This window comes from Carassius gibelio, chromosome B3 (genome assembly GCF_023724105.1).
Source record: "Carassius gibelio isolate Cgi1373 ecotype wild population from Czech Republic chromosome B3, carGib1.2-hapl.c, whole genome shotgun sequence".
NCBI classification, from domain to species: domain Eukaryota; kingdom Metazoa; phylum Chordata; class Actinopteri; order Cypriniformes; family Cyprinidae; genus Carassius; species Carassius gibelio.
Genome location: NC_068398.1, coordinates 49,426,553 through 49,449,065, shown reverse-complemented (window position 1 = coordinate 49,449,065; position 22,513 = coordinate 49,426,553). Strand labels below are relative to the sequence as shown.

The 22,513-nt window shown below is 49.0% G+C and overlaps 24 non-coding genes across 24 annotated transcripts; all 24 read left to right on the top strand.

Moving 5' to 3' along the window:
• The first annotated feature begins 26 nt into the window (after window positions 1-26).
• Window positions 27-99, top strand: trnak-cuu (transfer RNA lysine (anticodon CUU)). The gene has a single exon. It is a non-coding gene; the product is annotated as a tRNA-Lys (tRNA).
• Window positions 100-248: 149 nt separating this feature from the next.
• trnan-guu (transfer RNA asparagine (anticodon GUU)) lies at window positions 249-322 on the top strand. The gene has a single exon. It is a non-coding gene; the product is annotated as a tRNA-Asn (tRNA).
• A 770-nt stretch (window positions 323-1,092) lies between these two features.
• trnak-cuu (transfer RNA lysine (anticodon CUU)) lies at window positions 1,093-1,165 on the top strand. Its single transcript has one exon. It is a non-coding gene; the product is annotated as a tRNA-Lys (tRNA).
• Window positions 1,166-1,314: 149 nt separating this feature from the next.
• Window positions 1,315-1,388, top strand: trnan-guu (transfer RNA asparagine (anticodon GUU)). The gene has a single exon. It is a non-coding gene; the product is annotated as a tRNA-Asn (tRNA).
• A 788-nt stretch (window positions 1,389-2,176) lies between these two features.
• Window positions 2,177-2,249, top strand: trnak-cuu (transfer RNA lysine (anticodon CUU)). The gene has a single exon. It is a non-coding gene; the product is annotated as a tRNA-Lys (tRNA).
• A 149-nt stretch (window positions 2,250-2,398) lies between these two features.
• On the top strand, window positions 2,399-2,472 carry trnan-guu (transfer RNA asparagine (anticodon GUU)). Its single transcript has one exon. It is a non-coding gene; the product is annotated as a tRNA-Asn (tRNA).
• Window positions 2,473-3,260: 788 nt separating this feature from the next.
• On the top strand, window positions 3,261-3,333 carry trnak-cuu (transfer RNA lysine (anticodon CUU)). The gene has a single exon. It is a non-coding gene; the product is annotated as a tRNA-Lys (tRNA).
• A 149-nt stretch (window positions 3,334-3,482) lies between these two features.
• On the top strand, window positions 3,483-3,556 carry trnan-guu (transfer RNA asparagine (anticodon GUU)). Its single transcript has one exon. It is a non-coding gene; the product is annotated as a tRNA-Asn (tRNA).
• A 788-nt stretch (window positions 3,557-4,344) lies between these two features.
• trnak-cuu (transfer RNA lysine (anticodon CUU)) lies at window positions 4,345-4,417 on the top strand. Its single transcript has one exon. It is a non-coding gene; the product is annotated as a tRNA-Lys (tRNA).
• A 149-nt stretch (window positions 4,418-4,566) lies between these two features.
• On the top strand, window positions 4,567-4,640 carry trnan-guu (transfer RNA asparagine (anticodon GUU)). Its single transcript has one exon. It is a non-coding gene; the product is annotated as a tRNA-Asn (tRNA).
• A 788-nt stretch (window positions 4,641-5,428) lies between these two features.
• trnak-cuu (transfer RNA lysine (anticodon CUU)) lies at window positions 5,429-5,501 on the top strand. The gene has a single exon. It is a non-coding gene; the product is annotated as a tRNA-Lys (tRNA).
• A 149-nt stretch (window positions 5,502-5,650) lies between these two features.
• On the top strand, window positions 5,651-5,724 carry trnan-guu (transfer RNA asparagine (anticodon GUU)). Its single transcript has one exon. It is a non-coding gene; the product is annotated as a tRNA-Asn (tRNA).
• Window positions 5,725-6,512: 788 nt separating this feature from the next.
• Window positions 6,513-6,585, top strand: trnak-cuu (transfer RNA lysine (anticodon CUU)). The gene has a single exon. It is a non-coding gene; the product is annotated as a tRNA-Lys (tRNA).
• Window positions 6,586-6,734: 149 nt separating this feature from the next.
• Window positions 6,735-6,808, top strand: trnan-guu (transfer RNA asparagine (anticodon GUU)). Its single transcript has one exon. It is a non-coding gene; the product is annotated as a tRNA-Asn (tRNA).
• Window positions 6,809-7,596: 788 nt separating this feature from the next.
• On the top strand, window positions 7,597-7,669 carry trnak-cuu (transfer RNA lysine (anticodon CUU)). The gene has a single exon. It is a non-coding gene; the product is annotated as a tRNA-Lys (tRNA).
• Window positions 7,670-7,818: 149 nt separating this feature from the next.
• On the top strand, window positions 7,819-7,892 carry trnan-guu (transfer RNA asparagine (anticodon GUU)). Its single transcript has one exon. It is a non-coding gene; the product is annotated as a tRNA-Asn (tRNA).
• Window positions 7,893-8,680: 788 nt separating this feature from the next.
• Window positions 8,681-8,753, top strand: trnak-cuu (transfer RNA lysine (anticodon CUU)). Its single transcript has one exon. It is a non-coding gene; the product is annotated as a tRNA-Lys (tRNA).
• A 10,424-nt stretch (window positions 8,754-19,177) lies between these two features.
• trnak-cuu (transfer RNA lysine (anticodon CUU)) lies at window positions 19,178-19,250 on the top strand. The gene has a single exon. It is a non-coding gene; the product is annotated as a tRNA-Lys (tRNA).
• A 149-nt stretch (window positions 19,251-19,399) lies between these two features.
• On the top strand, window positions 19,400-19,473 carry trnan-guu (transfer RNA asparagine (anticodon GUU)). Its single transcript has one exon. It is a non-coding gene; the product is annotated as a tRNA-Asn (tRNA).
• Window positions 19,474-20,261: 788 nt separating this feature from the next.
• Window positions 20,262-20,334, top strand: trnak-cuu (transfer RNA lysine (anticodon CUU)). The gene has a single exon. It is a non-coding gene; the product is annotated as a tRNA-Lys (tRNA).
• Window positions 20,335-20,483: 149 nt separating this feature from the next.
• Window positions 20,484-20,557, top strand: trnan-guu (transfer RNA asparagine (anticodon GUU)). The gene has a single exon. It is a non-coding gene; the product is annotated as a tRNA-Asn (tRNA).
• Window positions 20,558-21,327: 770 nt separating this feature from the next.
• On the top strand, window positions 21,328-21,400 carry trnak-cuu (transfer RNA lysine (anticodon CUU)). The gene has a single exon. It is a non-coding gene; the product is annotated as a tRNA-Lys (tRNA).
• A 149-nt stretch (window positions 21,401-21,549) lies between these two features.
• On the top strand, window positions 21,550-21,623 carry trnan-guu (transfer RNA asparagine (anticodon GUU)). Its single transcript has one exon. It is a non-coding gene; the product is annotated as a tRNA-Asn (tRNA).
• Window positions 21,624-22,411: 788 nt separating this feature from the next.
• On the top strand, window positions 22,412-22,484 carry trnak-cuu (transfer RNA lysine (anticodon CUU)). Its single transcript has one exon. It is a non-coding gene; the product is annotated as a tRNA-Lys (tRNA).
• Window positions 22,485-22,513: the final 29 nt, after the last annotated feature.

Below are 22,513 nucleotides of genomic sequence, written 5' to 3'. Positions count from 1 at the left end.
TCAGCCTTGATCTTTCGACCACCGCAGCCCGGCTAGCTCAGTCGGTAGAGCATGAGACTCTTAATCTCAGGGTCGTGGGTTCGAGCCCCACGTTGGGCGTGCCCTTTGGCTCTCTCTGGCCCCTCCCACCGGGTGTCGTTCTCTTGACCTCAATTTGCTGACGCAGGACCAGTGCTGCAGCCATCCTGTGAGAGGCGCCCAGCTTCGATTTCTTTTTTGACCGTTACCCATACGAGCATGCACCGTCAGTCTCTGTGGCGCAATAGGCTAGCGCGTTCGGCTGTTAACCGAAAGGATGGTGGTTCGAGCCCACCCAGGGACGAAGGAAGCTTTTCGCATCCATGTCGGCAAGCGCAGAATTTAGCATGCGTGGAGCAGCGTCCGTAGCCCCTTTTGAGAGTGAACAGCTTTGCGAGTCGTCTAGTGTTAAAAGAAGACAAAGGGTGCTGAGTGAATGTTTGCGTCAGCTCAAGTTTGCTGTGGCGAGTACGCGGAGTGTTCGTGTTTTGTTTTCCGCGTGGTGGAGGCCTGTGTGGTCCAGGGAGGTCCTGATCAAATCTCCCTCTTGGAGCGCCACAAAATGCCACCAAATTGGCTTTCCAATCACATGCTGTCGGAGTTTGCAAACTGTATTCACACAGCGGGACAGAACTCCATACCTGGAACGTTTGATGAGTTGGCTGAACTAGTAGCCTTTCAGGCTGTTGGACAAGAGCTCTGCTCCTTCAATCTGTATTCCCCAGCAACAGGCGTGGCTAAAACAAACAGAGAACAGTCTAAGCCAGGGGTGTCCAAACTCTGTCCTGGAGGGCCCCTGTCAGGTAGAGTTTCGCTCCAGCCAGCTCCATCAGACCTGCCTGCAACACACAGCTTCAGGTGTGTTTCTTTGTGCTTGGATCCAAACTCGGCAGGACAAGGAACCTCCAGGATCGAGTTGGGACGCCACTGCTCTAAACCTACCGCTAGGCTTAAGTCCAACCTTACCCGTGAGATGTTTCGTCAAGCCTGTGTTGGAAGCGAGGCTCCGTTTTGCGCATGAAATGTTTAGCACTTATCAAAACAGCGGTCAGCCTTGATCTTTCGACCACCGCAGCCCAGCTAGCTCAGTCGGTAGAGCATGAGACTCTTAATCTCAGGGTCGTGGGTTCGAGCCCCACTTTGGCCGTGTCCTTTGGCTCTCTCTGGCCCCTCCCAACGGGTGTCGTTCTCTTGACCTCAATTTGCTGACGCAGGACCAGTGCTGCAGCCATCCTGTGAGACGCGCCCAGCTTCGAATTCTTTTTTGACCGTTACCCATACGAGCATGCACCGTCAGTCTCTGTGGCGCAATAGGCTAGCGCGTTCGGCTGTTAACCGAAAGGATGGTGGTTCGAGCCCACCCAGGGACGAAGGAAGCTTTTCGCAGCCATGTCGGCAAGCGCAGAATTTAGCAAACGTGTCCACTGACGCATGCGTGGAGCAGCGTCCGTAGCCCCTTTTGAGAGTGAACAGCTTTGCGAGTCGTCTAGTGTTAAAAGAAGACAAAGGGTGCTGAGTGAATGTTTGCGTCAGCTCAAGTTTGCTGTGGCGAGTACGCGGAGTGTTCGTGTTTTGTTTTCCGCGTGGTGGAGGCCTGTGTGGTCCAGGGAGGTCCTGATCAAATCTCCCTCTTGGAGCGCCACAAAATGCCACCAAATTGGCTTTCCAATCACATGCTGTCGGAGTTTGCAAACTGTATTCACACAGCGGGACAGAACTCCATACCTGGAACGTTTGATGAGTTGGCTGAACTAGTAGCCTTTCAGGCTGTTGGACAAGAGCTCTGCTCGTTCAATCTGTATTCCCCAGCAACAGGCGTGGCTAAAACAAACAGAGAACAGTCTAAGCCAGGGGTGTCCAAACTCTGTCCTGGAGGGCCCCTGTCAGGTAGAGTTTCGCTCCAGCCAGCTCCATCAGACCTGCCTGCAACACACAGCTTCAGGTGTGTTTCTTTGTGCTTGGATCCAAACTCGGCAGGACAAGGAACCTCCAGGATCGAGTTGGGACGCCACTGCTCTAAACCTACCGCTAGGCTTAAGTCCAACCTTACCCGTGAGATGTTTCGTCAAGCCTGTGTTGGAAGCGAGGCTCCGTTTTGCGCATGAAATGTTTGGCACTTATCAAAACAGCGGTCAGCCTTGATCTTTCGACCACCGCAGCCAGGCTAGCTCAGTCGGTAGAGCATGAGACTCTTAATCTCAGGGTCGTGGGTTCGAGCCCCACGTTGGGCGTGTCCTTTGGCTCTCTCTGGCCCCTCCCAACGGGTGTCGTTCTCTTGATCTCAATTTGCTGACGCAGGACCAGTGCTGCAGCCATCCTGTGAGACGCGCCCAGCTTCGAATTCTTTTTTGACCGTTACCCATACGAGCATGCACCGTCAGTCTCTGTGGCGCAATAGGCTTGCGCGTTCGGCTGTTAACCGAAAGGATGGTGGTTCGAGCCCACCCAGGGACGAAGGAAGCTTTTCGCAGCCATGTCGGCAAGCGCAGAATTTAGCAAACATGTCCACTGACGCATGCGTGGAGCAGCGTCCGTAGCCCTTTTTGACAGGGAACAGCTTTGCGAGTCGTCTAGTGTTAAAAGAAGACAAAGGGTGCTGAGTGAATGTTTGCGTCAGCTCAAGTTTGCTGTGGCGTGTACGCGGAGTGTTCGTGTTTTGTTTTCCGGGTGGTGGAGGCCTGTGTGGTCTAGGGAGGTCCTGATCAAATCTCCCTCTTGGAGCGCCACAAAATGCCACCAAATTGGCTTTCCAATCACATGCTGTCGGAGTTTGCAAACTGTATTCACACAGCGGGACAGAACTCCATACCTGGAACGTTTGATGAGTTGGCTGAACTAGTAGCCTTTCAGGCTGTTGGACAAGAGCTCTGCTCGTTCAATCTGTATTCCCCAGCAACAGGCGTGGCTAAAACAAACAGAGAACAGTCTAAGCCAGGGGTGTCCAAACTCTGTCCTGGAGGGCCCCTGTCAGGTAGAGTTTCGCTCCAGCCAGCTCCATCAGACCTGCCTGCAACACACAGCTTCAGGTGTGTTTCTTTGTGCTTGGATCCAAACTCGGCAGGACAAGGAACCTCCAGGATCGAGTTGGGACGCCACTGCTCTAAACCTACCGCTAGGCTTAAGTCCAACCTTACCCGTGAGATGTTTCGTCAAGCCTGTGTTGGAAGCGAGGCTCCGTTTTGCGCATGAAATGTTTGGCACTTATCAAAACAGCGGTCAGCCTTGATCTTTCGACCACCGCAGCCAGGCTAGCTCAGTCGGTAGAGCATGAGACTCTTAATCTCAGGGTCGTGGGTTCGAGCCCCACGTTGGGCGTGTCCTTTGGCTCTCTCTGGCCCCTCCCAACGGGTGTCGTTCTCTTGATCTCAATTTGCTGACGCAGGACCAGTGCTGCAGCCATCCTGTGAGACGCGCCCAGCTTCGAATTCTTTTTTGACCGTTACCCATACGAGCATGCACCGTCAGTCTCTGTGGCGCAATAGGCTTGCGCGTTCGGCTGTTAACCGAAAGGATGGTGGTTCGAGCCCACCCAGGGACGAAGGAAGCTTTTCGCAGCCATGTCGGCAAGCGCAGAATTTGGCAAACATGTCCACTGACGCATGCGTGGAGCAGCGTCCGTAGCCCCTTTTGAGAGTGAACAGCTTTGCGAGTCGTCTAGTGTTAAAAGAAGACAAAGGGTGCTGAGTGAATGTTTGCGTCAGCTCAAGTTTGCTGTGGCGTGTACGCGGAGTGTTCGTGTTTTGTTTTCCGGGTGGTGGAGGCCTGTGTGGTCTAGGGAGGTCCTGATCAAATCTCCCTCTTGGAGCGCCACAAAATGCCACCAAATTGGCTTTCCAATCACATGCTGTCGGAGTTTGCAAACTGTATTCACACAGCGGGACAGAACTCCATACCTGGAACGTTTGATGAGTTGGCTGAACTAGTAGCCTTTCAGGATGTTGGACAAGAGCTCTGCTCGTTCAATCTGTATTCCCCAGCAACAGGCGTGGCTAAAACAAACAGAGAACAGTCTAAGCCAGGGGTGTCCAAACTCTGTCCTGGAGGGCCCCTGTCAGGTAGAGTTTCGCTCCAGCCAGCTCCATCAGACCTGCCTGCAACACACAGCTTCAGGTGTGTTTCTTTGTGCTTGGATCCAAACTCGGCAGGAAAAGGAACCTCCAGGATCGAGTTGGGACGCCACTGCTCTAAACCTACCGCTAGGCTCAAGTCCAACCTTACCCGTGAGATGTTTCATCAAGCCTGTGTTGGAAGCGAGGCTCCGTTTTGCGCATGAAATGTTTGGCACTTATCAAAACAGCGGTCAGCCTTGATCTTTCGACCACCGCAGCCCGGCTAGCTCAGTCGGTAGAGCATGAGACTCTTAATCTCAGGGTCGTGGGTTCGAGCCCCACGTTGGGCGTGTCCTTTGGCTCTCTCTGGCCCCTCCCAACGGGTGTCGTTCTCTTGATCTCAATTTGCTGACGCAGGACCAGTGCTGCAGCCATCCTGTGAGACGCGCCCAGCTTCGAATTCTTTTTTGACCGTTACCCATACGAGCATGCACCGTCAGTCTCTGTGGCGCAATAGGCTTGCGCGTTCGGCTGTTAACCGAAAGGATGGTGGTTCGAGCCCACCCAGGGACGAAGGAAGCTTTTCGCAGCCATGTCGGCAAGCGCAGAATTTAGCAAACATGTCCACTGACGCATGCGTGGAGCAGCGTCCGTAGCCCTTTTTGAGAGTGAACAGCTTTGCGAGTCGTCTAGTGTTAAAAGAAGACAAAGGGTGCTGAGTGAATGTTTGCGTCAGCTCAAGTTTGCTGTGGCGTGTACGCGGAGTGTTCGTGTTTTGTTTTCCGGGTGGTGGAGGCCTGTGTGGTCTAGGGAGGTCCTGATCAAATCTCCCTCTTGGAGCGCCACAAAATGCCACCAAATTGGCTTTCCAATCACATGCTGTCGGAGTTTGCAAACTGTATTCACACAGCGGGACAGAACTCCATACCTGGAACGTTTGATGAGTTGGCTGAACTAGTAGCCTTTCAGGCTGTTGGACAAGAGCTCTGCTCGTTCAATCTGTATTCCCCAGCAACAGGCGTGGCTAAAACAAACAGAGAACAGTCTAAGCCAGGGGTGTCCAAACTCTGTCCTGGAGGGCCCCTGTCAGGTAGAGTTTCGCTCCAGCCAGCTCCATCAGACCTGCCTGCAACACACAGCTTCAGGTGTGTTTCTTTGTGCTTGGATCCAAACTCGGCAGGACAAGGAACCTCCAGGATCGAGTTGGGACGCCACTGCTCTAAACCTACCGCTAGGCTTAAGTCCAACCTTACCCGTGAGATGTTTCGTCAAGCCTGTGTTGGAAGCGAGGCTCCGTTTTGCGCATGAAATGTTTGGCACTTATCAAAACAGCGGTCAGCCTTGATCTTTCGACCACCGCAGCCAGGCTAGCTCAGTCGGTAGAGCATGAGACTCTTAATCTCAGGGTCGTGGGTTCGAGCCCCACGTTGGGCGTGTCCTTTGGCTCTCTCTGGCCCCTCCCAACGGGTGTCGTTCTCTTGATCTCAATTTGCTGACGCAGGACCAGTGCTGCAGCCATCCTGTGAGACGCGCCCAGCTTCGAATTCTTTTTTGACCGTTACCCATACGAGCATGCACCGTCAGTCTCTGTGGCGCAATAGGCTTGCGCGTTCGGCTGTTAACCGAAAGGATGGTGGTTCGAGCCCACCCAGGGACGAAGGAAGCTTTTCGCAGCCATGTCGGCAAGCGCAGAATTTAGCAAACATGTCCACTGACGCATGCGTGGAGCAGCGTCCGTAGCCCCTTTTGAGAGTGAACAGCTTTGCGAGTCGTCTAGTGTTAAAAGAAGACAAAGGGTGCTGAGTGAATGTTTGCGTCAGCTCAAGTTTGCTGTGGCGTGTACGCGGAGTGTTCGTGTTTTGTTTTCCGGGTGGTGGAGGCCTGTGTGGTCTAGGGAGGTCCTGATCAAATCTCCCTCTTGGAGCGCCACAAAATGCCACCAAATTGGCTTTCCAATCACATGCTGTCGGAGTTTGCAAACTGTATTCACACAGCGGGACAGAACTCCATACCTGGAACGTTTGATGAGTTGGCTGAACTAGTAGCCTTTCAGGCTGTTGGACAAGAGCTCTGCTCGTTCAATCTGTATTCCCCAGCAACAGGCGTGGCTAAAACAAACAGAGAACAGTCTAAGCCAGGGGTGTCCAAACTCTGTCCTGGAGGGCCCCTGTCAGGTAGAGTTTCGCTCCAGCCAGCTCCATCAGACCTGCCTGCAACACACAGCTTCAGGTGTGTTTCTTTGTGCTTGGATCCAAACTCGGCAGGAAAAGGAACCTCCAGGATCGAGTTGGGACGCCACTGCTCTAAACCTACCGCTAGGCTTAAGTCCAACCTTACCCGTGAGATGTTTCATCAAGCCTGTGTTGGAAGCGAGGCTCCGTTTTGCGCATGAAATGTTTGGCACTTATCAAAACAGCGGTCAGCCTTGATCTTTCGACCACCGCAGCCCAGCTAGCTCAGTCGGTAGAGCATGAGACTCTTAATCTCAGGGTCGTGGGTTCGAGCCCCCCGTTGGGCGTGTCCTTTGGCTCTCTCTGGCCCCTCCCAACGGGTGTCGTTCTCTTGACCTCAATTTGCTGACGCAGGACCAGTGCTGCAGCCATCCTGTGAGACACGCCCAGCTTCGAATTCTTTTTTGACCGTTACCCATACGAGCATGCACCGTCAGTCTCTGTGGCGCAATAGGCTAGCGCGTTCGGCTGTTAACCGAAAGGATGGTGGTTCGAGCCCACCCAGGGACGAAGGAAGCTTTTCGCAGCCATGTCGGCAAGCGCAGAATTTAGCAAACGTGTCCACTGACGCATGCGTGGAGCAGCGTCCGTAGCCCCTTTTGAGAGTGAACAGCTTTGCGAGTCGTCTAGTGTTAAAAGAAGACAAAGGGTGCTGAGTGAATGTTTGCGTCAGCTCAAGTTTGCTGTGGCGTGTACGCGGAGTGTTCGTGTTTTGTTTTCCGGGTGGTGGAGGCCTGTGTGGTCTAGGGAGGTCCTGATCAAATCTCCCTCTTGGAGCGCCACAAAATGCCACCAAATTGGCTTTCCAATCACATGCTGTCGGAGTTTGCAAACTGTATTCACACAGCGGGACAGAACTCCATACCTGGAACGTTTGATGAGTTGGCTGAACTAGTAGCCTTTCAGGCTGTTGGACAAGAGCTCTGCTCGTTCAATCTGTATTCCCCAGCAACAGGCGTGGCTAAAACAAACAGAGAACAGTCTAAGCCAGGGGTGTCCAAACTCTGTCCTGGAGGGCCCCTGTCAGGTAGAGTTTCGCTCCAGCCAGCTCCATCAGACCTGCCTGCAACACACAGCTTCAGGTGTGTTTCTTTGTGCTTGGATCCAAACTCGGCAGGACAAGGAACCTCCAGGATCGAGTTGGGACGCCACTGCTCTAAACCTACCGCTAGGCTTAAGTCCAACCTTACCCGTGAGATGTTTCGTCAAGCCTGTGTTGGAAGCGAGGCTCCGTTTTGCGCATGAAATGTTTGGCACTTATCAAAACAGCGGTCAGCCTTGATCTTTCGACCACCGCAGCCCGGCTAGCTCAGTCGGTAGAGCATGAGACTCTTAATCTCAGGGTCGTGGGTTCGAGCCCCACGTTGGGCGTGTCCTTTGGCTCTCTCTGGCCCCTCCCAACGGGTGTCGTTCTCTTGACCTCAATTTGCTGACGCAGGACCAGTGCTGCAGCCATCCTGTGAGACGCGCCCAGCTTCGAATTCTTTTTTGAACGTTACCCATACGAGCATGCACCGTCAGTCTCTGTGGCGCAATAGGCTAGCGCGTTCGGCTGTTAACCGAAAGGATGGTGGTTCGAGCCCACCCAGGGACGAAGGAAGCTTTTCGCAGCCATGTCGGCAAGCGCAGAATTTAGCAAACGTGTCCACTGACGCATGCGTGGAGCAGCGTCCGTAGCCCCTTTTGAGAGTGAACAGCTTTGCGAGTCGTCTAGTGTTAAAAGAAGACAAAGGGTGCTGAGTGAATGTTTGCGTCAGCTCAAGTTTGCTGTGGCGTGTGCGCGGAGTGTTCGTGTTTTGTTTTCCGGGTGGTGGAGGCCTGTGTGTTCTAGGGAGGTCCTGATCAAATCTCCCTCTTGGAGCGCCACAAAATGCCACCAAATTGGCTTTCCAATCACATGCTGTCGGAGTTTGCAAACTGTATTCACACAGCGGGACAGAACTCCATACCTGGAACGTTTGATGAGTTGGCTGAACTAGTAGCCTTTCAGGCTGTTGGACAAGAGCTCTGCTCGTTCAATCTGTATTCCCCAGCAACAGGCGTGGCTAAAACAAACAGAGAACAGTCTGAGCCAGGGGTGTCCAAACTCTGTCCTGGAGGGCCCCTGTCAGGTAGAGTTTCGCTCCAGCCAGCTCCATCAGACCTGCCTGCAACACACAGCTTCAGGTGTGTTTCTTTGTGCTTGGATCCAAACTCGGCAGGACAAGGAACCTCCAGGATCGAGTTGGGACGCCACTGCTCTAAACCTACCGCTAGGCTTAAGTCCAACCTTACCCGTGAGATGTCTCGTCAAGCCTGTGTTGGAAGCGAGGCTCCGTTTTGCGCATGAAATGTTTGGCACTTATCAAAACAGCGGTCAGCCTTGATCTTTCGACCACCGCAGCCCGGCTAGCTCAGTCGGTAGAGCATGAGACTCTTAATCTCAGGGTCGTGGGTTCGAGCCCCACGTTGGGCGTGTCCTTTGGCTCTCTCTGGCCCCTCCCAACGGGTGTCGTTCTCTTGACCTCAATTTGCTGTCGCAGGACCAGTGCTGCAGCCATCCTGTGAGACGCGCCCAGCTTCGAATTCTTTTTTGAACGTTACCCATACGAGCATGCACCGTCAGTCTCTGTGGCGCTACCTGGATCAGGATCGGCTGTCATTGTCAGACTGGAAGAGAGCCAATCGCTGAGCTCGCTCGCCATTGTGAGCTTTCAGGCACCAATCGCTGTGCCGCTCTCCATAGTGAGCTATGAGAGCCAATCGCTGCTCTGTCAGTTTGGGTGACGACACTGGTGACGGAGTCTATTCGGACGAGCGCGCACTTCAAAATTATCATCGAGCAATTTGATAGATAGTATTTCTTCTCATCGAACAATGTAAGTAATATTTTTTCTTTGTTTCCGTTTACCGTGTGCTTAATTGGTCGTTGTTGTGGGCGATATGATGACTTATATCTTAACGATGATATAACGAGTGGACCGTTAGGGATTTTGTTCAATCGTTTATTTCGCTGTATGCATTATTACCGCTTACAGTTATTGGCACATAATGTAAGATTGAATGTGTTTTAATGAATATAAATAAAGAACGGAATTTGCTTGCTTGATGTCAAATTAAGTTATAAAGCGCAGTATGCAGAGAATAAGAAAGGAGCGGCGGCTTTGTTCGCGAATTCTGTTTTTCTGTGACGGTTTATTGCACTTGAATGGTCAAAAAGACACACCATTACGTCAAAATACCCAACTGTGTTTACGTGTTGAATAAATGAATATAATAAATAGACTTAAATAAATCTTTTGTTTGAAAACCGGATGTGTATCAGTAAATTGGGTCCGTGCATTCAGTGCGGCAGCCTAATTTAGTCCCTGTCTGTCATTCATTTAAAACAAAGAAGAATAAAAATAAAAACGCTTACTGCTTTAAAAAGGAACAGTTCATATCTGAGAGAGTGAAGACTATGCAGTGTTTTAATTTGACATTTTATGCAATTTCTCTAGTATTTCTTATTGTTCTATTATTATTACTAATGTATTTGTCCTCTTGTTTGTAATTGTCTTCTTTTTCTATTTAAATAAAAATCAAATAACAAAAATAACTATATTAAGATATGTAGCTGTTGTGAAATAATTGCTTAAATTTTCCTAGTATTTGAGTGTCTCTTTTTTTTACAATCACTGATGCTAACCTAACATTACATACATTTATTTATTTATTTTAAATAAGCATTATGAATGAAATCCATGTTTTTACATTGTGTGTGTAGATGGAAACTAAGTATTTCTTATTACATTGTTGTATTATTATTATTACTGCTGTATTTGTTACTAATGTATTTGTCCTATTATTTGTAATTTACTTCTTTGTTCTCATTTAAATTATAATCAAATAACAAAAATAACTATATTGACATATGTAGCTGTTGTGAAATAATTTCTCAAATCCTGAAGTTAGATTTAGGACTTATTGCACACCCTTATTTTTTCCAAGTATTCGAGCCTCTCTTTTTAACAATCACTTATGCCAACCTAACATTTAAATAGGAATTATGAATGAAACCATTTTGTGTGTAGATGAGCACTAAGCCAAAAAGCCACAAGGCCATGGGAGACGGCGAGTGGATGGCCAGGTTGAGGACTTTTGCCCGCTGTGGGGTTTGGCCTTCTGGAGAAGGCAACAGACCAGCCCCAAGGCAACGCAAGTGGTATGACCTCTACCAGAAGGTAAAGCAAAGTTATCATTCATTCATTATATAGTATGTAGTATGCAGATCACCTGACAATAGTTCAGACAAGTTAGTAAAGTAAACAATGATTATTATCTTTTCAGATTGAGAAATGCCCCATGCAGGCCCATGGGCAGACCACCCTCTTTGGAGGCTCCATGGCCTGCAATTGTGGATTCCACATTAATAAGGTAATGACATTTGATGTATCATCACATATCCATTAAAATGTTGTTATGCCATTTCACTATATTTTATGCCCTTTGGTGGTTGTATTAGCAGTCTGCCACTGCCACTGCCACTCACTCTTCTGCTCCACCTCCTGCTGCTTCTGATACGGCTCCTGAAGCGGCTGCTTCTGCCCAACCCTCATTCCTGAGGCCTCCTCTAAATTTGACTATGGTGAATATTTTCTCTTTAATCAAGTAATGTCTAATTAGAATCGTTGTGTATTTGTTTGATAGGATAGATTTATGTATATGTTTGGGCTAGAAAAAATTATGTAATGAACATGATATCAATTAACTTTGTTTTTTCTTTTTAAGTTCAATAAGTCACGCTTTGGTGGGTCAAAGTCGACAATGCTTAAACCCAACTTAGTGGATCGGAGGACCCCCAGCCCCTCTCCTACACCCTCTGCATCCTCATCTTCTCTTCCCAGCCCCTCTCCTCCTTCATCAGTGAGGACTGCCTCCACCCCTCTATCCTCTGTGAGGAGCTCCACCCCTTCTCTGTCTTCTGTGAAGACCACCAGTCCCTCTCCTCCGTCCTCTGAAGGAACAGCTAGGCCTTCTCCTCCCAGCACCTCTCCCGCTCCATCCTTTGTGATGACCCCCAGCCCATCTCCATCCTCTGTGAGTGCAGCGGCTTCTATTTATAGAACAGGCTATGATATAAAGTAGTGCAACATTTAATGGAATAACAACTTGTCTTCCATACAGGAGGAGCCTGGAGGAGTCCAGCCAGCCAGTGGGGCCCCAGCTTCTTTCTGGCTGCCAGGTGAATGGCCCAAGACCATCCCTGTGCAGGACCAGAGGTGGATTGCCAGCACTATTTTCCACGCTGGCAAGCTGCGGCCAGATTTGAAGCTGTGGTACGAGCCGCCTGTCCCAGCTCTCATTTATCACCAGACACCTACACCTGACCGGTTCTTCACCCATCGGTTGATGGTGTGGATGCCCTACCACCTGTGGAAGGTGAATGTTTTCTGTCCAGCTTGTGGCAAGAACCTGACAGGCTATGGTGTCCATAAAAGAGCACGGAAGGTTCTGGACATCGATAGGTACTATGTCATGGTGACAGAGACACTCAGGTGCACTGTGTGTTCTCTGAACTATCTGTCCACTAGCCAGACTGTCCGGGACCAGCTTGACCTGCCGCACCAGAAAATGTTCCGGCTGATCCTGACCCGCAAGTGAGTACAGTAGTCTAAAGATGGTTATTGTGAGGACTAAAGAACATTTAACTGATCACAGCAACAATGTGCGATTTCAGGTATGCCTGTGACATCCGTGTCATTAGGCTGCTTCGGGACCGGACACTGGGCAACAGCCCAGCTCGTTTGGTGCGGCAGTTGAAAGAGAACCATGGGGAGGAATGGTTAAATCGGTTGGCACACTATCTTGGGGAGTGTGCTGACTTTGTCGATCGACCCAGCCTTTCTCCGGTGGTCTGCCAGGAGCCTCCAGAGCCAATTGAGATCCCCACCAGTCGTTGGCTGCTCTCAGTGTACGGCAGGGATATCCTCTCCAGAATTGGACACATAAAGGCCAGCATCACATCCATCTATGGCAAAATCTTAAAGATGGATTCCACAAAAAAGGTAAAAAAAAATATTTAACTGTTCTGTAATGTTCATAAATACCGTCTGATAGACATTAATATTATTGTTATTGCTAACGTTACACCACAAATGTCTTATTACATTTGTAAATTCCAGATCACAAAGAAGCTGGCTGGCCATGGACGGGGGACAGCACTCTGGTTAACCTCCATTGGAAATGAGGTTGGCCAGATAGTGACCAGTGTGCTGTCAGTGCAAGAAGGGCCGGGACTGGACAGGATGGTGACCGGTGTAATGGAGCGGTACCGCCAGGCTGCCATTCCACCACCGGTGCTGCTTTATGTGGACTGTGGCTGCTGTGTGAGTGAGGGAGCAACAAGCAAGCTGCAGACCAGGTTCGGCAAGTGGCCAGACCTTCAGATACGTCTGGACATCTGGCACTTCATGAGGAGGATGGCCGTGGGCTGCACCACCGATGCCCATCCCCTCTACCCCACCTTCATGGGATGCCTGTCTGCCTGCATCTTTGAGTGGGATGCTGAAGACCTCAGCCTGTTGCGGCAGGCAAAGAAAAAACAGCTGATGCAGGAGGGTGTGCCAGCTCTGACTGACAACCTGGTGGACAAGAGCATCAGTAAAAAGGAGCTAAGTCTTTACTGCCGCAGGAGGACACGAGGTGAGGAGGCCACCATCCAACTCATTGAGAGACTGCTGCAGGAGCTGGGTGGTGCAAATGGGAGGGACCTTATGGGTGTCCCACTGCTGGAAGAGGTGCGCATGGAGCACATCTGGCGTGTGCAGAAACGCCATGTCAAGTGCATCCAGGATGTACCGGGTGTGCCTCTATACACTGAGGTAGGCACCACCACAAAGGCAGGGGTCACCCTGACTAAATATCGGTGTGCCAGAGGGTCCACATCCCTGGAGTCTTTTCACTGCCACCTAAACAGGTTCATTCCAGGTTGGTGTCTCACATGTATGATGCTTGAAATAATTTCAATTTCTGTTATTCATATCGCGAGGCTTGTAATTTTTATTGGTGTATTTTTTTCTCCTTCTAGGAACCAGTGCAAATGCACTGAATTTCCAGCTTTACCTGCTAGAAGGCTTGAATAGGTGGAATCAGGATCGGGCGGCTGCATCAGTGACCAGCAAACCAGCATCCCTTCTCACCTACTCCGGGGATATGGCCCACTGCGTCAACACCAACAGCCTGAAGGTGTTTGGTCGGCCTTTTGTGCCAACTTTCAGGCCACCTGCTGAATACACTGGTATGTCATCCCTTTATATATATTTTTTTATTATGTTTTTCATTGTTCATTGCTGAATAAACTTTTAAAAAGAACATCATTTATCTAACATCCTTGCTGAATACCAGTATTAATTTCTTAAAAACAAAAAAAAAAAGAACACAAATGTACTCACCCCAAACTTTTGAACGGTACTTTATAATGCTATAATGCATTTCTACTGCTGTTGTTTATTTAACTTTTTTTTAATTAATGAATATTCAAGAAAGTAGCACATATTATATAAAAAGCAGCACAAGTGTTTTCAACATTGATAATAAATCAGCAAATTAGACTGATTTTTGAAGGATCCTGTGACTCTGAAGACTGGAGTAATCATGCTGAAAATTCAATCACAGAAATAAATTACATTTTAAGGTATATTAAAATAGAAAAGAGCTATTTTAAGCCGTAGTACCATTTCACAGTATAACTGTTGTTTACTGTATTTCTTTATTTAATCGAATAAATGCAGGATTGATGAGCATAAGAGTCTTCTTTCAAAAACATGAAAAACAGTAATGTGTAATTTTTGACAAGTCCTGTATGTTTGTGTGTCCTTATATTTTTTTCAATAGGAGAGCTGCTTGGTGTTGACTACCTGCTGAGTCAGACCGGACAGCCCCTGGTGGTGGACCCTGACTCAGAAGAGACAGAGAACATGCTGGAGGATGTGGATGAAGGCGAGGATGAAGAAGATGAGGGCTTCGGGGAAGACCATGACATTACTGTGTCAAGTCTTACCGATGACCCAAGCTTCTCTGTCTCCTCCCATTTTGTGCCCTCCTCTGAGTCTCTCTCCTCCACCCTGCCTGCTGCCTCCTCCACCCTGCCTGCTGCCTCCACCCAGCCTGCTGCCTCCTCCACCCTGGCTGCTGCCTCCATCCAGCCTGCTGCCTCCTCCAGCCTGGCTGCTGCCTTCACCCAGCCTGCTGCCTCCTCCACCCTGGCTGCTGCCTCCATCCAGCCTGCTGCCTCCTCCACCCTGGCTGCTGCCTCCATCCAGCCTGCTGCCTCCTTCACCCAGCCTGCTGCCTCCTCCACCCTGGCTGCTGTCTCCACTCAGCCTGCTGCCTCCTCCACCCTGGCTGCTGCCTCCATCCAGCCTGCTGCCTCCTCCACCCTGGCTGCTGCCTCCATCCAGCCTGCTGCCTCCTTCACCCAGCCTGCTGCCTCCTCCACCCTGGCTGCTGCCTCCATCCAGCCTGCTGCCTCCTTCACCCAGCCTGCTGCCTCCTCCACCCTGGCTGCTGCCTCCATCCATCCTGCTGCCTCCTTCACCCAGCCTGCTGCCTCCTCCACCCTGGCTGCTGCCTCCATCCAGCCTGCTGCCTCCTTCACCCAGCCTGCTGCCTCCTCCACCCTGGCTGCTGCCTCCATCCATCCTGCTGCCTCCTTCACCCAGCCTGCTGCCTCCTCCACCCTGGCTGCTGTCTCCACTCAGCCTGCTGCCTCCTCCACCCTGGCTGCTGCCTCCATCCAGCCTGCTGCCTCCTCCACCCTGGCTGCTGCCTCCTCCACACCAGGTGCATCAGCATCTCCTGATGAGTCTGTGGTATGTAAATATCTTGTTATATGTGCATTAATACTGATTTATATATGTGACTGGATTGCTAATGACACCATAAGTAAACAGAGCCACAATTCCCTAATATTCAGTCACATTCTTTTGAACAGGAAATCATCTGATTTTACTGAATCAACGTATTTATATTTTGCTGAAAAAAATAAAGGAGCAGTGAATATTAGTTTTGTATTACAAATATCAAAATGATTCTTATAAAATCTGAGAACAGATTGTTTTGTAAGACATACACATAAAACTTAACTTGCAGTTTATGCTTCTCAACAAAAAGAAATATGTATATATGTATTTGTTATTTTTTTTCCCCACTTAACCGTCCTCGTAATGTTGCACATTTTGATTTTTGATTTTGTTTTGCTTGTATTTTTTCAGGCTTTGGATAGTGTTGGTCTGCCAGGCATGGACAGAGTCGACAGCCTAGCAGAGTATCTGGTGGAGCTTAGGGACCAGCCCTCTCTCGTCCTCACCAACCAGCAGGTATGGAACATTCAAGTTTCTCTACTTTCCCTCCTTGACCTGTTATATGTTAACACTTGCACATGTTTTGTTTTCTCATATGCCATGTATTATCTGTTCTCTCTACGTAGGTGAGCAATATAGTTGCTCTTTGGCAGAACCTGCTTGATTTTGATAAGCAAAGGGTGGTGTTTGCTGCCAGACACCAGAGCAGGCTGGACACAGGGAGGTTCAGGTCCCCCAAAAAGAGGCAGGAGTTCACTCCAGGGGTGGAAAGTGTGAAGAGGCACGCACTCACCACCACAGCACCACTTGCCCAGTGGCCAGATTGTTGTCGCCTGATAGAGACCATTTTTGTTAAGCTCTGTGCCATCCATAAAAGCCCAAAAAAGAAGGGGACAAGCACAGTGTCCAGGTGGGTCCTCATCTTGGAGGACTACAAGAAAATCAGGCAGCGCATTCTGGCCAATGCTGCTGTTATGCAGCAGACCACCCTGCAGCTGGTGGATGTAAGCCACACAACACTGGTTCAGTGGCACAATAAAAGAGTTAAAAGGCAGGACAGTGCAGTATTAATGCAAGGGCTGCAACTGCCTAGCCGCTTGTCTGTGGCGGCTGACCCTCTGCTACCTGCCAATGTGCGTCCCCCGTCTGCACCCCCCCAACCAGGCCCAGCTCACCAATACCACCTGCCCAGTAGCACCGTGGGCCAGGCACAAACAAAGAGGAAGAGGAAAGTACTTCCAGCCCCAGCGGTTTTGTCACCGCCAGCTGAGAGACCTCAAACCCAGCGGCAACTCTTTCCTGCTCCACCTCCAGGTGCTCAACTGGTGTGGCTGACGCCAATGGCCTCTCAGGGACTTACAGGGCCATTCCTAGTTGCTGCTCCACAGGCGCCTATGACCATCCTCTCTTCTGCCCCTCCCGCTGCCCCAGTACGGAAGCTGACACGCAAAGTACAGCACAACACGTGCAAAAAATGCGGGCAGTTCAGGACAGCGGAGACTGGGCATAGCCAATACAAGGGCATTATTTACTGCCCCTCTGTAGAGACTGTGCCAAAGGAGCAGTGGTTGGAGGATATAAAAAAAACTAAATGAAAAAAAAAAAGAGAAACTGATCTTTGATTTTAAGATTTATATATGTATATAGTTATTTTCCCATATTTTGTTGTTGTTGTTGTTGTGGTTGTTTTTTACAAAGCCATTGACGTGTGAAAAGTTTTATTACGTTTTATTTATGTATATAGTTTTTTTGTGCTTTTGCACTTTCAAAGAATGCACAAGAGTAGTCATTAATATTTTTAAGATTTATATATGTATATAGTTCTTTTCCCATTTTTTTGTTTGTTTTTCTTTGCACAAAGCCATTGACATGTGGAAAGTTTTATTACGTTTTATTTATGCGTGTAGTTTTTTTGTGCTTTTGCATTTTGCACTTTCAAAGAATGCACAAGAGTAGTCATTCATATTTTTAAAATTTATATATGTATATAGTTCTTTTCACATTTTTTGTTTGTTTTTCTTTGCACAAAGCAATTGACGTGGAAAGTTTTATTATGTTTTATTTATGTGTGTAGTTTTTTGTTGTTGTTGTTGTGCTTTTGCACTTTCAAAGAATGCACAAGAGTAGTCATTAATATTTTAAAGATTTATATATGTATATAGTTCCTTTCCCAAAAGGTTTTTTATTATTTTTTTTTTTTGCACAAGAGACATAGGAACTTGAGCTTTATTTATTTAATGTAAAAGAGCCATTGACATTTAAAAAGTTTTATAACATTTTATTTATGTGTATAGGTTTTTTTTGTGCTTTTGCATTTTTTAAAGAATTCACAAGAGTCATTCATATTTTAAAGATTTAATCATGTGTATTGTTTGTATTTGTGTTCTCTGTTATTTTGCACTCACAGCCTAAACAAGAGCCATGTACATTTTAAAGCTTTATATTTGTTTAATGGTCTGTGCTTTCCGTTCTTTTGCACTTGCAATGAATGCACAAGTCTTAAATATTATTTTATTTGTATTTGTATTGTATTTATCTGTTTTCTGTTCTTTTGCATATGCAACATTATAACTTGAAGAAAAAAAATGTGAGTGATTCAAGGAATTACAATAATTGGCTATGACTTGAAATTGAAAAATAAAAGTTTTGTCATGAATAACACATTTTTTGTATGTTTTACTTTTATACAGTATCATTCAAAGGTCATAGAAATTTGAGGATTCTTTCAGAAATAAATTTACTATTTTTTACTTTTTTAGAAAATTATTGGAGCAGAAATATATTCAAACTATATGTACCAAAGCTCAGAAAAGTGAATATAATATCCACAGTCAGTGATATAGAATTAATAAAATGCTCATTTGTCATTTCATAACTAATTTCATTAATGTGGACATGCTTTGTGTGACTTTTACTGATGAAAAATGGCGATTTACAGCATTAAGTTACAACTTCGATTTCTGGCAACAGTGGGATTCGAACCGGCGACCTGGTGATCAACCTTTCTCCCATTGAAATGTATAGGAAAATAGGGGAAAAAATGTTTTAAAAATAATTGATTGCAAGCATACACTTCCTAAAACATCACTTTTGATGGTAGAGGCATAAAATTCCCTTTCCTTCCCTTTTTCCTCATTTTTTTCCTCTTTTTCCCTCATTTTTTCCCCTTTTTCTCCTTCCATTTCTTCCCCCCCCTTAACAGACTATTGTTCCCCAGCTTTGGCGCAATAGGCTAGCGCGTTCGGCTGTTAACCGAAAGGATGGTGGTTCGAGCCCACCCAGGGACGAAGGAAGCTTTTCGCAGCCATGTCGGCAAGCGCAGAATTTAGCATGCGTGGAGCAGCGTCCGTAGCCCCTTTTGAGAGTGAACAGCTTTGCGAGTCGTCTAGTGTTAAAAGAAGACAAAGGGTGCTGAGTGAATGTTTGCGTCAGCTCAAGTTTGCTGTGGCGTGTACGCGGAGTGTTCGTGTTTTGTTTTCCGGGTGGTGGAGGCCTGTGTGGTCTAGGGAGGTCCTGATCAAATCTCCCTCTTGGAGCGCCACAAAATGCCACCAAATTGGCTTTCCAATCACATGCTGTCGGAGTTTGCAAACTGTATTCACACAGCGGGACAGAACTCCATACCTGGAACGTTTGATGAGTTGGCTGAACTAGTAGCCTTTCAGGCTGTTGGACAAGAGCTCTGCTCGTTCAATCTGTATTCCCCAGCAACAGGCGTGGCTAAAACAAACAGAGAACAGTCTAAGCCAGGGGTGTCCAAACTCTGTCCTGGAGGGCCCCTGTCAGGTAGAGTTTCGCTCCAGCCAGCTCCATCAGACCTGCCTGCAACACACAGCTTCAGGTGTGTTTCTTTGTGCTTGGATCCAAACTCGGCAGGACAAGGAACCTCCAGGATCGAGTTGGGACGCCACTGCTCTAAACCTACCGCTAGGCTTAAGTCCAACCTTACCCGTGAGATGTTTCGTCAAGCCTGTGTTGGAAGCGAGGCTCCGTTTTGCGCATGAAATGTTTGGCACTTATCAAAACAGCGGTCAGCCTTGATCTTTCGACCACCGCAGCCCGGCTAGCTCAGTCGGTAGAGCATGAGACTCTTAATCTCAGGGTCGTGGGTTCGAGCCCCACGTTGGGCGTGTCCTTTGGCTCTCTCTGGCCCCTCCCAACGGGTGTCGTTCTCTTGACCTCAATTTGCTGACGCAGGACCAGTGCTGCAGCCATCCTGTGAGACGCGCCCAGCTTTGAATTCTTTTTTGACCGTTACCCATACGAGCATGCACCGTCAGTCTCTGTGGCGCAATAGGCTAGCGCGTTCGGCTGTTAACCGAAAGGATGGTGGTTCGAGCCCACCCAGGGACGAAGGAAGCTTTTCGCAGCCATGTCGGCAAGCGCAGAATTTAGCAAACGTGTCCACTGACGCATGCGTGGAGCAGCGTCCGTAGCCCCTTTTGAGAGTGAACAGCTTTGCGAGTCGTCTAGTGTTAAAAGAAGACAAAGGGTGCTGAGTGAATGTTTGCGTCAGCTCAAGTTTGCTGTGGCGTGTGCGCGGAGTGTTCGTGTTTTGTTTTCCGGGTGGTGGAGGCCTGTGTGTTCTAGGGAGGTCCTGATCAAATCTCCCTCTTGGAGCGCCACAAAATGCCACCAAATTGGCTTTCCAATCACATGCTGTCGGAGTTTGCAAACTGTATTCACACAGCGGGACAGAACTCCATACCTGGAACGTTTGATGAGTTGGCTGAACTAGTAGCCTTTCAGGCTGTTGGACAAGAGCTCTGCTCGTTCAATCTGTATTCCCCAGCAACAGGCGTGGCTAAAACAAACAGAGAACAGTCTGAGCCAGGGGTGTCCAAACTCTGTCCTGGAGGGCCCCTGTCAGGTAGAGTTTCGCTCCAGCCAGCTCCATCAGACCTGCCTGCAACACACAGCTTCAGGTGTGTTTCTTTGTGCTTGGATCCAAACTCGGCAGGACAAGGAACCTCCAGGATCGAGTTGGGACGCCACTGCTCTAAACCTACCGCTAGGCTTAAGTCCAACCTTACCCGTGAGATGTCTCGTCAAGCCTGTGTTGGAAGCGAGGCTCCGTTTTGCGCATGAAATGTTTGGCACTTATCAAAACAGCGGTCAGCCTTGATCTTTCGACCACCGCAGCCCGGCTAGCTCAGTCGGTAGAGCATGAGACTCTTAATCTCAGGGTCGTGGGTTCGAGCCCCACGTTGGGCGTGTCCTTTGGCTCTCTCTGGCCCCTCCCAACGGGTGTCGTTCTCTTGACCTCAATTTGCTGTCGCAGGACCAGTGCTGCAGCCATCCTGTGAGACGCGCCCAGCTTCGAATTCTTTTTTGAACGTTACCCATACGAGCATGCACCGTCAGTCTCTGTGGCGCAATAGGCTAGCGCGTTCGGCTGTTAACCGAAAGGATGGTGGTTCGAGCCCACCCAGGGACGAAGGAAGCTTTTCGCAGCCATGTCGGCAAGCGCAGAATTTAGCATGCGTGGAGCAGCGTCCGTAGCCCCTTTTGAGAGTGAACAGCTTTGCGAGTCGTCTAGTGTTAAAAGAAGACAAAGGGTGCTGAGTGAATGTTTGCGTCAGCTCAAGTTTGCTGTGGCGTGTACGCGGAGTGTTCGTGTTTTGTTTTCCGGGTGGTGGAGGCCTGTGTGTTCTAGGGAGGTCCTGATCAAATATCCCTCTTGGAGCGCCACAAAATGCCACCAAATTGGCTTTCCAATCACATGCTGTCGGAGTTTGCAAACTGTATTCACACAGCGGGACAGAACTCCATACCTGGAACGTTTGATGAGTTGGCTGAACTAGTAGCCTTTCAGGCTGTTGGACAAGAGCTCTGCTCGTTCAATCTGTATTCCCCAGCAACAGGCGTGGCTAAAACAAACAGAGAACAGTCTGAGCCAGGGGTGTCCAAACTCTGTCCTGGAGGGCCCCTGTCAGGTAGAGTTTCGCTCCAGCCAGCTCCATCAGACCTGCCTGCAACACACAGCTTCAGGTGTGTTTCTTTGTGCTTGGATCCAAACTCGGCAGGACAAGGAACCTCCAGGATCGAGTTGGGACGCCACTGCTCTAAACCTACCGCTAGGCTTAAGTCCAACCTTACCCGTGAGATGTCTCGTCAAGCCTGTGTTGGAAGCGAGGCTCCGTTTTGCGCATGAAATGTTTGGCACTTATCAAAACAGCGGTCAGCCTTGATCTTTCGACCACCGCAGCCCGGCTAGCTCAGTCGGTAGAGCATGAGACTCTTAATCTCAGGGTCGTGGGTTCAAGCCCCACGTTGGGCGTGTCCTTTGGCTCTCTCTGGCCCCTCCCAACGGGTGTCGTTCTCTTGACCTCAATTTGCTGTCGCAGGACCAGTGCTGCAGCCATCCTGTGAGACGCGCCCAGCTTCGAATTCTTTTTTGAACGTTACCCATACGAGCATGCACCGTCAGTCTCTGTGGCGCAATATGCTAGCGCGTTCGGCTGTTAACCGAAAGGATGGTGGTTCGAGCCCACCCAGGGACGAAGGAAGCTTTTCGCAGCCATGTCGGCAAGCGCAGAATTTAGCAAACGTGTCCACTGACGCATGCGTGGAGCAGCGTCCGTAGCCCCTTTTGAGAGTGAACAGCTTTGCGAGTCGTCTAGTGTTAAAAGAAGACAAAGGGTGCTGAGTGAATGTTTGCGTCAGCTCAAGTTTGCTGTGGCGTGTACGCGGAGTGTTCGTGTTTTGTTTTCCGGGTGGTGGAGGCCTGTGTGGTCTAGGGAGGTCCTGATCAAATCTCCCTCTTGGAGCGCCACAAAATGCCACCAAATTGGCTTTCCAATCACATGCTGTCGGAGTTTGCAAACTGTATTCACACAGCGGGACAGAACTCCATACCTGGAACGTTTGATGAGTTGGCTGAACTAGTAGCCTTTCAGGCTGTTGGACAAGAGCTCTGCTCCTTCAATCTGTATTCCCCAGCAACAGGCGTGGCTAAAACAAACAGAGAACAGTCTAAGCAAGGGGTGTCCAAACTCTGTCCTGGAGGGCCCCTGTCAGGTAGAGTTTCGCTCCAGCCAGCTCCATCAGACCTGCCTGCAACACACAGCTTCAGGTGTGTTTCTTTGTGCTTGGATCCAAACTCGGCAGGACAAGGAACCTCCAGGATCGAGTTGGGACGCCACTGCTCTAAACCTACCGCTAGGCTTAAGTCCAACCTTACCCGTGAGATGTTTCGTCAAGCCTGTGTTGGAAGCGAGGCTCCGTTTTGCGCATGAAATGTTTGGCACTTATCAAAACAGCGGTCAGCCTTGATCTTTCGACCACCGCAGCCCGGCTAGCTCAGTCGGTAGAGCATGAGACTCTTAATCTCAGGGTCGTGGGTTCGAGCCCCACGTTGGGCGTGTCCTTTGGCTCTCTCTGGCCCCTCCCA